Source organism: Dysidea avara, chromosome 8, assembly GCF_963678975.1.
Source record: "Dysidea avara chromosome 8, odDysAvar1.4, whole genome shotgun sequence".
Classification (NCBI taxonomy): domain Eukaryota; kingdom Metazoa; phylum Porifera; class Demospongiae; order Dictyoceratida; family Dysideidae; genus Dysidea; species Dysidea avara.
Window position 1 is genome coordinate 33,827,754 of NC_089279.1, and position 14,051 is coordinate 33,841,804.

At 35.8% G+C, this 14,051-nt stretch overlaps 1 long non-coding RNA gene across 1 annotated transcript; it reads left to right on the forward strand.

Annotated features, from left to right (window-relative positions):
* The first annotated feature begins 4,556 nt into the window (after window positions 1-4,556).
* LOC136263414 (uncharacterized) lies at window positions 4,557-13,558 on the forward strand. Its single transcript, XR_010704631.1, has 2 exons — window positions 4,557-4,791; window positions 12,639-13,558. It is a non-coding gene; the product is annotated as an uncharacterized lncRNA (long non-coding RNA).
* Window positions 13,559-14,051: the final 493 nt, after the last annotated feature.

Below are 14,051 nucleotides of genomic sequence, written 5' to 3' on the forward strand. Positions count from 1 at the left end.
AGAACTTAATAACTTAATAATAACTCATTTTGTACATTGAAGTTGTGAATCTGCATATAAGTGTATGTGTTACAATTTTTTGATTTGATTGATTTGACTTTTTGTTTAAACTCAAGACATTTGGCATAGCCATTCTTCCATGCCAGAGTACATAAAGTATACAAAGACAAAGTACAAAAATGAAGAACACAAACGGATAAGTAAATAAATAATTGACAAATGCAAAACAACCAAAAAGTTAGACAATTAAATATACACACACATTATCTATTTTTAGTCAAGTAGTAAGACTTCATTCTAGATGTAATAGATAGTTAATTTTTAACACTACATTCCATAATAAATTTTTAAAACTACTCTGCACACAGTGCTTTCTCCAGATCAAAAAGATACATAATAGTTATACGGGCACAATGTGGTCACTATATTATCTTTAACCAGGAGAGATGGAGAGGTGCCCTTCACCATGTGTGTAACCTCCATCACTGGTATGGAGGAGAATGTGAGCATGACACATTACCTGAGCCACCCACTGTCAATGGTGTACAGGTGGACTACTTTGTCCGTGGTGATGCTCACTATGTACTTCTCCAAAAACTACTGATGGATAAGACGTGGATGAAGTCATTGAAATATTTCACACAATTCAGGTGTAATAACTTGCTCATCTGTGTGCAATGTCTGATAAATTCAGTGAATATTATACTATTAAATGTGTACTGGTATATATAGCTGAACATGTAAGCACCCTCCCTTATTTTATTACTTTTATTTCTATACTATTCAAATACTGTTGTGTGACTGGTGATATTTTAGGCCAGAAAATCCATCCCTAATATTGTACACATAACCCATCCCTGATTACAGAACTACTCAATATGTAACATGGAGTCTTCGCTTAGTCTTCGCCGATTCTAATGTGACCCGCTCTCAATTTTAATTGTATTAATAATCTTTTGAGATATCCAAATTTGATAATTCATATTTAACCTCTATGCCTTACATGTATCTACTTGAAACTTTGTTACATAAATATTATTGTACTATGCAACAGTTGTAAAGTGACTACCTTTTCTACAAGGCAAGTTATGAGTTGTCAATTGAAAAGGCTAGACCAGATTACATAGCTATTTGTTAGTGTAATCAAACATAATATGTATGTATGCATTATTTCGTGAATTAGCCTATACAATGAATTAGCCTATACAATGAATTAGCCTATACAATGCCACTTGTACTGTAGTTGTAATGTGAATTAGCCTATACAATACCACTTGTACTGTAGTTGTAATGTGAATTAGCCTATACAATACCACTTGTACTGTAGTTGTAATGTGAATTAGCCTATACAATGCCACTTGTACTGTAGTTGTAATGTGAATTAGCCTATACAATGCTACTTGTACTGTAGTTGTAACATTACCAGTATCATTTATTCGTTGTTGATTAAGGCATAATGTGCACACCACATAACAGTCTATTGGAGAAATTAATTATGTGGGTGGACAAACCCCAAAAGTACAATCTACTAAGGGCCTGAGGGTTTATAAATTTCATAGACTCCACATTGTGCCCGTATAACTGTTTTAGACTCTATTTCACATTACACTCAGATACTTACCTCATCCACGGCTGTTTCTGCTGTAGGCTCGGAAAAAGCGACTGGTTTTCTTGCGATAATACTAGCGCCATGGCAACTATGCGTCCTCACGTGACAAAATAATAGCGCTCGTTAAATCACTGAACGTGAACAATGCGTAGCGATTGGATAAACCTAGATTTTGAGCATATGCTATATTGTGTCTGAAGGCGTGGAGTATATTAGAAAACAAGGTGGAGTATATGAGATTTATTACCCACCCAAAACAGCCTAAACAGGGTCTAAATAATAGTTATACGGGCACAATGTGGAGTCTATGAAATTTATAAACCCTCAGGCCCTTAGTAGCGTACGAGTGCCCGTATAACTGCTTTAGACTCTATTTCACATTACACTCAGATTACTTACCTCATCCACGGCTGTTTCTGCTGTAGGCTCGGCTAAAGCGGCTGGTTTCTTACGATAATACTAGCGCCATGGCAACTATGCGTCCTCATGTGACTAAATAATCGCGCTCGTTAAATCACTGCACATGAACAACGCATAGCGATTGGACAAACCCGATTTTGAGCATGTGTCATATTGTGCTTGAAGGCGTGGAGTATATTAGAAAACAAGGTGGAGTAGAACCCACCCAAAACAGCCTAAATTTCAGACCTTCAGTGCTGGTCACTGTAAAGTGCTAATAATAAATACTTTAGGTTTAAGGAAGAAAATCCATCCCTCCTGGAGGAAGACTGAGTGTGGCCCCGACTAGACATTGGGTGACCTGCAGTTCGAATCCTGGGGTTGGAGGGATGTTTTTTCCCTTACTTTGGCCTCTTTTCTGTTACACCTTATCAGTCAGTCAGTAAGTAGTGTTGTTTTAGTACTGCTAAATCATTTTAGTTTGATTCTAGTTTTAGTACCATTAGTTAGCTGTAGTTTTAGTTAGTTTAGTTCTATAGTACCCCTAAATACCTGCAATTTTAGTTGGTTTTAGTTCTAGTACTCTCAGCTAACTATAGTTTTAGTTAGTATTAGTTCTAGTACCCAGCTCTTCTGTAATTTTAGTTAGTATTAGTTGCAGTACCCAATTTTAGTTAGTTTTAGTTAGTGTACTACTAGTATGTTCAGTTTATATTATAATCTGAATCTGAATCAGTGAAACCAAATTCAACCCTTGCCATACAGAGGCTATTAATATACCCAGTTGCACACTTTCACACATCTATTGCACAGCAAGAATTTAAATTATATTTGAATGTACATTTTGTTCTTTCGCAAGAATATCTCTCGTTCTAGATTACGGTTTGTTAAACGATTTCTTTTACTTCTGGTAACCTCTCCCCCTGAAGAAAAAATTCTCTCAACAGGAGCTGATGATGCAGGTGTTGCGAGAATTTCGCAAGCAGTTAAAGCCAGATCTGGAAACTCATTTTTTTTCTTCTGCCAAAACTCAAAAGGATCGATTTTTTATCATCTTTACTAACTTTGGATTCTATGTACCGATTCAATTGTTGCTCCTCCAGTGATATTGTGGTTGATATGTTCTCTTGATGGTCCTGTTCATCGTTTTCTTCATCTAGCAGTCTACTGACTCGATCTAAATGTTTAAAGCGTTTTGCAGGTGGGGGCTGTCCATCTTGATCATCATTTGAAATTGGCAAATTAATTTCATCATTGTCATTTTCTTGACTTCCTGGTGACGATTGTTCCGTTTCTTCAGCGTGTCTGTTAATATGCATTAGTTGTAATATGAACTCTTTTGCCTTTTCTAGCTGTTTATCATTCAGTATCTTACGATATGCAGGGTTTACCAAAGTGGTTGCTACATAAACTGGATCAAAATTAGGCATATCAGGATTGGTAGCAAACATAAATCTTCGGTTTAAATCAATAAGCATTCTCCTGGATACTACAGCTACTCCACTGGTTTTGCACATTTCTTCTAAGTGCAGGTTTAGTTCTTTAAGGACAGGAATAACCATTGCAATGGTTGTGCTGTTTTCGGCTGAAGTAATGTTAGTGTGGTGAGCAAATGGCTGAAGTAGTTGTTGAATGAATTCTAAATGCTTCCACTGTGTTGCAGTAAGGTTGTCCCAGGCAAGTTCATCAAGACTGGCCTTTAAATTCTGTACCACAAACTGAACCATCATTAGTTTTTACACCACATACACTTTTGTCATTGATCTTATCAAACCTAAAGTAGCCACATACTCCAGTTGACTTTGGTCTTCCACCTCCACTTGCCATTTTATACAAATAAACAAATGCTTTAAATAATTGAGTTTAAATAGCAGAAAGAAAAATGCTTAATCAGCAGAATCAATGGTAACACATTTGTGGTATGTGTATCATTTGCAAGCATCAACATCTTCAAAGAAAAGTACTAATAGGAATAATCTTTTAGGCATAGGATTACATGAAACCTTTTAGTTAGTTCCAGTTCTTGAACTCAAAGTTGAAAAGGTTTTGGTTTAGTTTTAGTTTTTGAACCAGAAGTTTAAAGAATTTTAGTTTAGTTATAGTTTTTGAACCAAAATTATTCATAAATTTAGTTTAGTTCTAGTGTACCAAAACTAAAATTAAATAGCTGTACTAAAAGTGTATTTAGTTCTAGTACTTTAGAACCAAAACAACACTATCAGTAAGTCAAGCCGCTCATTAGGTCTAAGTCCCTGAAATTAGGTTAGGTAATCCTAAGGCTGCAGCACATGTTGCCGTCAGACCTTCAGTGCTGGTCACTGTAAAGTGCTAATTACATAATTACATAACCAAGTAATAACAAGTATTATTTTTAACTTAACAAGTAATAATAATAATAAGTGACGTCATAAATAATTAATTAAATAATTAATTAATGTACAGCGAAACTACTTAGCACACACACAAATGCTCACCGGGATTGTGTTAGACGGTAGTAAAACAGGAAAAATAAAAAGGGATTTTTTTCTTCCGTGCCTTCGTTATTGAATACAGTTTTCCATATAACGCCATCCTTTTTCAGTGCCTGACAACCAGTAACTCGTTAGTTACCACTCGTAAAACCTATTTGCGTGCCCAGAAACTAGTAAGGCCGGTTTGTAGCTCATAGCAACCAATTCAAATGCGCTGCGCCGCCTGCGCGTTAAACCAGGCGCTTGACTCCTTGTCTCCTATGAGGGAAAGCACTATTATTGGTGGAAGCAACGATGTTTTCTTACTTGGAAGTTAGTTCTATGTAATGTACTCCAACTATTACTTTACTGCAAGTAGTTTTTAGGGTATTCCATTTGAGTATTAAAATGCGCAAAAGCATTAGAATACACTCACGAGATTTTAGCCAATAGTCAGTAGGGGAAAAGTCTTATTATTGGACCAAATTTACAAGTTTGTACTACTGTCAAATCACTGATACTACGCTGTGTGGTCTGTTATTTAGTGACTAGTCCATAAGTGGTGACTTACTATTTGTAGCTACTGTACAAGCATTGTTTAGCTATTAAAAAGGTAGCAAAACAAAATTTCTATGATAAAAGACTCTGTTTACTGTGCTCAGGATCGAGTAAGGGGCACCAAGAAATAGTTTTTCATATAGAGCAGTCATTCTTATAAGACTTGTTTGTGTTTCATGTGTATGCAGCTTCTGTAGACATATCAGTACTGTGCATGTTGTACACTAATGATGCAGACACATGTGTCATAAGATAAATAATATACTTTGAACATTTGCTTTTACCATATGCTTGCAGCACTAGATGTGCAACTGCTGGTCAAGACAAATCTATTGTAGATAACATGGCTTATAGCTACTACAGCATTCAAACCAATATTGTTAACACTGAGTAATAATGACTACAATAGCAGTGCAAATGTAGATGTAATGAGCTATTCAATTTGTGGATGGTAACAGTGTTAGTGGAGTTTGTACTAAGATTCTGTCTTATAGCAGTGCTGCCTGTTCACGTCCCAAAACAAACCCAAAGATTCACTCGCAAACAACTATAAACTTGTTGCTAACTACTCGCATAACAATAGTCTATATATCGCATACATACAGTATGCTATAGGATACTAATATAATTATGTTCTAGTTAAATGTCTGTTGTTACATATAGCTTGTAATGTATGACTGTGTACAGTACGTATGTATGATGACTTACGATATGTGACCGTCTCAGCGAATACCTGTCTAGTTCGCACAAGCATGAGTATTTAGAAAATAGAAATTTTAAAATAATCCGTAAAATTACACATGCTACAAGAAAAAAATATACAAGTTTTTATCGGGCCAGTACTCAAAGAAGGAAGATTCAAATCAATTAAACTATGCACCATCTTTGTTTTAGAATCTTCCAATGGTTTGTGTGTCACGTGAGTTTGTTTACAGAGCAGTAGACATAAACAAAGTTATTGCTGTTTTTTTTTTAACAAAACCACCTTCATACCCTTATGCACAGGTGAATGCAAGGCAAAAACTATACCTTAGTTGGTCTGCCAATCCATGGTGAACATTGTAAGCCAAATTTCAACTTTGTAGACTAATCCAAATGGAAGTTACAGGGTATGACTGCGAATGCAAGCGCCTGTAGTTTATTTTTAGTTTAGTCACCGTACAAATTGATTTCCTTGTTCTTCCTACTTTCTAGCACTGTAATTCCAAAACTACTCACCACAGAAGGCTGAAACTTTGGTGAACCATTTCTTGGACTATGCAGATAATGCTGAGAAATTAAAAAAAAATATTTGGAGGTTGTGCGAACTAGACAGGTTTTCACTGAGATGGTCACATATGTGATTATTGTATGTACATTCAGTAAAATTAAGTAGTGGATATCATTCAATCTTTCTTTAATAATGTTACTCTGTGTTGTGTTGGCCGGTCCATCTGTAATGCTATAATTTTTATAGCATACTGTAGTATTGTTACTAGGTTTTACTGAGAATAAAGCAGATGGGGTTGATAATGGCCCTATTCAGTGTCATACTGTACATGGTATTGGGGACGTTAGCTTTATATAAGTTGACCATATAATATTATTAATTGTGTACACCGAGCACAGAGTTGACGCTTGTTTTCTGTGTAATAGTGTTGTGAACCGGTATGGAAAAACTGATTAACTGGTATTGTCTTTTGCCCACTTACTTGGTAGACTTCTGCTGACAAGTGATAATGTCATAGCATAACCTCAAAGCATGTGTAAATGCTGTGTAACAACAAAATAATATTTAGGCAATTTGCAGTTGTCAATTTGGCAAAATACACACTATTTAATTTTTATTAAATTTACTTCTAAATTGGCTCTACACTGTTGCAGATGTTGTAGGCTGACAGAAGGATGAATTTGTATCCTGAATGTTTGTTGTGCTGAAATGTCTGCCTTGTAGATTTAGTGTTCAGTCACAGTGAGCTGTCCACTGATCCCTTTCATAGGGTTAGATCATCCGATGCGCAATCAAATATCTGGATTGGATCATGTGTGCGATGGATCAATTAGTTCACGTTGAAGTGTTTTAACTTAGTCCTGCTATATACAATCTATTTTTTTTATGAGCCACACCCACTTATCGTTATCATGTACAGGGTGTGTATCTCGAAGTAATACAGTAAACCTTTGATTTCTTTAGGATGTCATATCAAGTTACACATACAGTGTTGACAATGTCATCAGTGGACTGCTTATTGCAAACTACAAGGGTTATTGAAACTTAATGCTGAGTAGATACCTGACCAACTAACACATTAAAATTGACTATAGGCATTGCATCATCGCTTCGAGATATGCATATGCACAGGCTATATACTGAAGTAGGATACTCTCCTCTCTTTATATATTATGAACTCTTGCTAGTGGCCATGGGCTTGGCTCCATGTAAGCTCACAGACAGTATCAAACATAAGATTCATGCAGACTGTAATACTCTAATTGATAAATGAATACAAGCAGCGTCTTATAATTAGAGTGAATTTGTTAGTTTGTGCGTAAAATCACTGATACAAGCAGTTTTTCTTATAAATAATACTTGTTCGTGTTTCATGTATACAGCTTTCCTAGACATATCAGTACTGTCCATTTGGTGCATATAGGCACACATGTCAGAGAATGATAGTATAGCTTTGAGCATCTTATTTAAAGATCACTTTCACCATACCTTGCAGCAGTTTGAATGTGTGACTACTGGCTAAGACCAATCTATTGTAGATACACTTTTCTGTACACTTCGTAGAATGAAATTAATTTGTGTGTGAACATGGCTTATAGCTACCATAGCAAATAAACCTATCACTTTACAATTATATTGGAGTACTGATGGCTACAATAGCAGTGCTAATGTAAATGTATTGAGCTAGTCATTTTGGGAGTGGGTAGCCATGTTGGTAGTGTGCATACTAAGATTCTATCATATAAACTATTGGCATATAGCTTATAATGTATGTGGACAGTATAGATCCTCGCTAACCCAAACTCCTGTAATCTAATCCCAACAGTAGAAATGACTGTTCTATTAGGGTATTTTGAGAACAAGTGTTTGTTCTATTACAGTATTTGAATAGGGTTCTGTATTATAGTTTATAATCTGAACAATTTTACTACTTTTATCAACTTGAGAACAGTGCTGTTCAGATTATTGAGGATCCACTGTTTAATAAATTGCTATAATATCCATTATTAGCTTACAATGTGCGACTGTTGTGTGCACATATGATAAAATTAAGTGATGGATAACTCCCAATCTTTTTATGATAGTTTTTCTCTGTGTTGGTTGATCCATCTGTTTCCCTATAATTTTGATAACATACTTTAACATTGTTACGAAGTTGTACTGGGCTTTCAGTGTCTTTGTATTGGTACTGGTGACATCAACTTTATAATATTACCATGTATTTTGTGTATGTACACTGTGCACATGGCTTTCCCCTTGTTATCTGTACAGTGGTCCTTCTATTATTTAAATTCATTAAATAATGGGAAGTTAAAACCGATTGATTTATACACAGAATTCCATTCAAATACTCTAATAGAACATACAGTGTACACTCTGAAACAAAATACTCTAATAGAACAGTCACTTCTGTTTGAATAACAAAACATTTGGGTATCGATGGCCGAACATTAAAGGGACCACTGCACTGGGGATGTGTAACCTATTAGAGTATTTTCCATTACATGAACATTCTATTAGAGCATGTGTATGTTTTATTAGAGTAGTTGAACATAACTCTATATAAACAAATGGGCTTCATTTATTTGAACAAATTCACTTAACTGGAGTTGTTTTATATGTTAACAAATTTACTTGGTTATGTGTGACCCGGTCCTAGTAATAATAATAATAATAATAAAAGCGTAGGACTTACGAACAACGTGTGCGTGAAATTGAAACGGCATCATTCACACCTCTTGTGTTCTCAGCTTTGGGAGGAATAAGCAAGCCTGCAGAAACCACCTACAAAAGATCAGCCTCACTCCTTGCTACAAAGAAGAATCAACAATATAATGTTATGATCACCTTTATTCGCTGCAGATTATCTTTTTTCCTACTACGTTCGGCTATCATTTGTCTTCGTGGAAGTCGTTCTGCTGCTGGTCGGTCTCATAAAGATCTCACTGACTTTTCTCTTGCTGTGAGTGAGGGAAAGCTCCCTCCTTCTGACTGATGAACTATCTGCAATTTTTTTGTGTGTGTTTGAATAATTTAAATGAAAAAAATAATAGGAAGGGTAAGGGCGTTGGGTTTTATCGAATTCCTAAAGATCCTCCTGAGCGAAGACGTAGATGGATTGCAGCTATTCGCCGCGTTAGATGGCAACCTACTGAAGAAACTCGGCTTTGTGGACTGCATTTTGTTTCAGGTATGCTAGTTAATTGAGTTTTTCCATGAAGGGCCATCTAGCTAAATGTGCTATTTATAACCCTCCAGTGCTCAACTGGTAGACTTGATAATAATTATACAGCCAAGTACAGCTTGCCAGTATCTGTTATAGAATCAGAAAACATAGATACATTTACTAATTACTTATTATCTATCTAATTGTTTGCTGTATATTTTATGTGTATGTGTGATGTCTTTGGGGTGTTGATCGCCCCTGGGCGCATCGGCAATTGCCATCTGCCTAGTAACAATAAATAAATTAATTAATTAACATACAACCAAGTACTAAGAATAATATGAAATGTGGTTAAAATTACGTAATAAATAATGAATGAATGAATAAATAAATAAATAAATAATAAATAAATAATGTTTGAGAAAACTACAAGGCCTAGATTCTCATGTGAATGAAGGCACAACCATATAATAAGTATGCCTGTTCGTGCTGATGACTTGACCGTACGTGTAATTCTATATAACGCCCAGCACCATACCCTTGCTTAATTACAGATTGTGTGAAGGAGAAGATCATTAAGCATCCGCGGAGTGATAGCAGGAGAGCCAGAGGCCATTTTACACGTAAACAAAAAGATTACAAGTAAGTTTAAATGTTTGTAACTGTGTATAGGCAACACAATTTTACATCATCCAACAAACAAAGTAACTTCTACTTTAACAGATTACCAAGAACCTACAATGGTCTACCAGTACTTGACTTAAATCAACCTTTTTCCACCATTAAATCACAGTTACTCAAGATCTTCTGGCAGTATTTTACAAACAATTTTGACTCTGACAATCCTCACAGTCTGCACTTTGTTTGCCCTTGTAGTACCTGCTCCAATTCTCCTCACCCACCAAACTTCAGCAGTAATTAATAATTTTTTTTCTTGTTCTCTCTTAAAATAAGTACTTATATAAGTAAGTTTATTATTAAATACACATGTAAGTTTTAAAATTATAGGATAGTTCAACTATATATCAAATGTAAATGTATGTAATAACTTTAGCCAGCTAACTTAATTTGATTGTAATTCTATACATTCAATTGTAAATATAAGTTGTACGTATACTTTTTCTGGCTGTGGACACCAGTTGCCCACAGACCTTTAATGCAGGCCTTGCCTGCATTAAAAAGCAGTTAAAATAAAATTTAAAAAAATTTGCATCCAGGATGTGCACTCCAGTGAACAACCAGCCGATGCCCAGCTGATTCGCTCGTAAACAACCAGCTGATGCACTCGTGAACAACAAGGTAATGAGTAATGTAATACTTGTAGTTGTATTATACATCTTCATCCTTCATCTGGCTTGCTAGCAGCTGGAATTATTTTCCACCTGGCTTCATCAGTTACTACGCTACTGTGAGTCTGTAATAAACAAGAAGATGCATTGCTGCATATACAACAATGTGTAACTATCTCTTGTATGTTGTGCATGGCTGTATACATGATATTATAGACTGATCACTGTGCCAACTAGTGCCAATGTCACACCGCTAATATACTGGCACATCACCAGTGGCCTCTACTGAGTTACAATGGAGTCTATTGTGCCATATTGGCTTGATTGGGATCATTTGCTAATTGAGCCATCACCATGTACCTTGTTCTGCATAGCCGCACTTCACTGCTGAGTCATTTTCAAAGACACGTCACACCTACAATATAAACTTTCAGTATAGCTAACTTAACTTGGTTTTGTGTCAGTTGTGTTTTAGTATTGTGGTTTTCTGATGCCAGTTAAACTCCCTTGACTGTGTACATATGCATATGTATCATTTCCTGTGCATCTTTTCTACATGATCTGCACACAGTGTGTTGGCTATGCACTGTTTGTACATGCCCCATTAGTAGGTTGTCCCATTGGTGATTGTACTTGGTTGTATTTGCCCCGGGCCTAGTAAAGTACTAAAATAATAAGAAATGCAGTTGAGATTACGTCATAAATAATAATAATGAATAAATACATAATCAAATAAATAAAATAAATAATGTTTGAGAAAACTACAAGGTCTAGAGACATGAACTAACCGGAGATAGATTCGCCTGTGAACGAAGGCACAACCATATAATCATCGCTCCTGTTCGTGCTGATGACTTGACCATACGTGTAATTCTATATAATTCCCAGTACCACACCTTTGCTTATTTATGGATTGCGTGAAGGAGATTAGCGATGTCCGTGTAGTGACAGCAGGAGAGCCAGAAGCCACTTTACACGTAAAATTACAAGTAAGTTTTTATGTTGGCAAGTTATAAAGTACCGGCAGTCACGTGCATTAAAAAAAATTAGACAAAAACCCAAGAAAGTGAAAAAAAAGTCTCAGCAGGGGCTCGAACCCCGGGCATCCATACTCATAAGCAATGTTCATAACCATCATACCACCGGTGCTGCAGCTACTCACCTCCTTTAGTTTCTACCTTATAAACATCCGACTGAAGTGACTTCTATATACAAGTACACGAAAAATTTGGAATTTTTAACTAGAGTAGGGACGACAGTACATTGATAAAAAGTACTGAAACAAGTGCATAGGGGTAGTGAACAATACTAAAATACAGTTAAATAATAAGACGTATTACATCCCTACTGTGCATTTCCATTCTGGCATCTTAAGCACAGTAGGGATATAACACGTCTTATTATTTAACTGTATTTTAGTATTGTTCACTACCCCTATGCACTTGTTTCAGTACTTTTTATCAATGTACTGTCGTCCCTACTCTAGTTGAAAATTCCAAATTTTTCGTGTACTTGTTTGTTAACTTTTTTTGTAAATCATTTTATTATAGCTGGTGACCCCACACATACCACATCTGAAAAGGCAACGTATGCCCCAGCTATATCAATTATCATGTGAAAAGTGAAGTTACCATTACACTTCGTTGTCAGCTATGTTCAACCCGTTACACACCATTTTAATCAAGAACTTGTTGAAAGCATTTCGGGTCGATCTGAAAGCTTGTTTGGGTTTAGTTTTACCTCACTAATACTGCCTCATCATTGTAAGGGAAAATTGAGGCTGATGTTTGGGTGATATTATTTTGTGGGCCACGTCTACTCCTTTGTGGTCCCTACTGTACAGTTACTATCGTACTGTATGATAAGCCCTACTCTACCTTTTACACAATCATTAGCTATAACTTTGTTAACAATGATTTTACCAAGTAAGCTATACTTTTCTTTGTACCTGTCATAGATTAGCTATACAGTACACATTGATCATTGTAGTGGGAATATGGTGGAACACAACAAGTAATTGCTACACATAAGGACGATGCTGCTGGAACGACTGAAAACTGACAAGGAATTGTGACAAAATATAATATGCAGGGTTTCTATGAGATTATGCACTTAATACATTATTATTCATGCATTGAATTAGAAGTTTTGTATATGCATTTTACATTTAATAGTGTTAACAGCTTTAGATAGTTATTTGACTATTCCAATCATGTATGTATATGGTTTTGCTGACTTGTGTAGACAATTGTAAGCACATGCAAGGATACATAAAGAAGTGTTAATACATTACCAGAAATTTGGTACATTTTTGGTCGTGTGCATTAGTGTAGACAACCTGTGTAAAATATTCATATAATACAATCACTTTTGAATGCAATGTTTTTAAAGCTATGCATATGTTGGAATAAATGTCTAATGATTGAAACCAACACATTCCAAAGGGTTTGAAGCCATTTAGTCCCTAACCACAATATTATCTTGCACTAACCTCAAAATTTGCTTCCACTTAGTACACTTCAAAGCCATACTGTGTATGTAGTGTGTGTCTGTGTCTGCATGGTTTAATCATGGCACATTTATACCTCATAAATTAGAGTGTTAACCACATCAAAGGGATACTCGAAATAACTGTTTGTGTGCTTTAACTTTCTCAGTTAAGGAACATTGTGTGAGATATAAACTGTTTGTTTCTTATTTTTTTTCAATTTCTGTTGTAATTTACAAGTACATGTTCCTTTATAGCCTGCAGCTCGTCTATACAAAACCATTCATCCGGAAGCCACAAGTCACTGACTAAACTGATGATTGTTTCTAATGTGCATGCATGTGTGCATGTTATTGCATTTTTAAATTAATTGAGTTGATTGACTATAATGTAGTCTGTATCACAACGCGTACGCCATAAGTGTCTTGTCCTGGAGGAAGCTGGTCTATCACATCATACTTCAGTAGTTTTGCTTTGTTATTATCGCTAGCATAACTAGTCGAGCAATTTTTGGTCCAAATTTACACCAGATTTAACCTTAGATGGGTAAATTCTCAAAAAATCTTCTGTGGGGGCATGCCCCCAGGCCCCCTAGACGAGAGCATGCTAAAGCATGCTCTAGGTTTTGCACTGTGTACGTGCATATATGCTCAAAACTCCTTACTTTAAAACAGCACCCATCATAGTCTGCTGATTTTATTACAAGCATTTTCTAGTTCGATGTACGTGATTTTAATATACCCTGAAAAGTAGACTATCTCATTTGGCGCCAGTTTCAGCTAGCTACTACTTTCGTAGTTTACTTGCTGGAGAAAACAGAACACCTATAATTAGTTGGATTGAGCTTTCTAAGTAAGGTCAGTGCTGGATTTGCCTATTAAT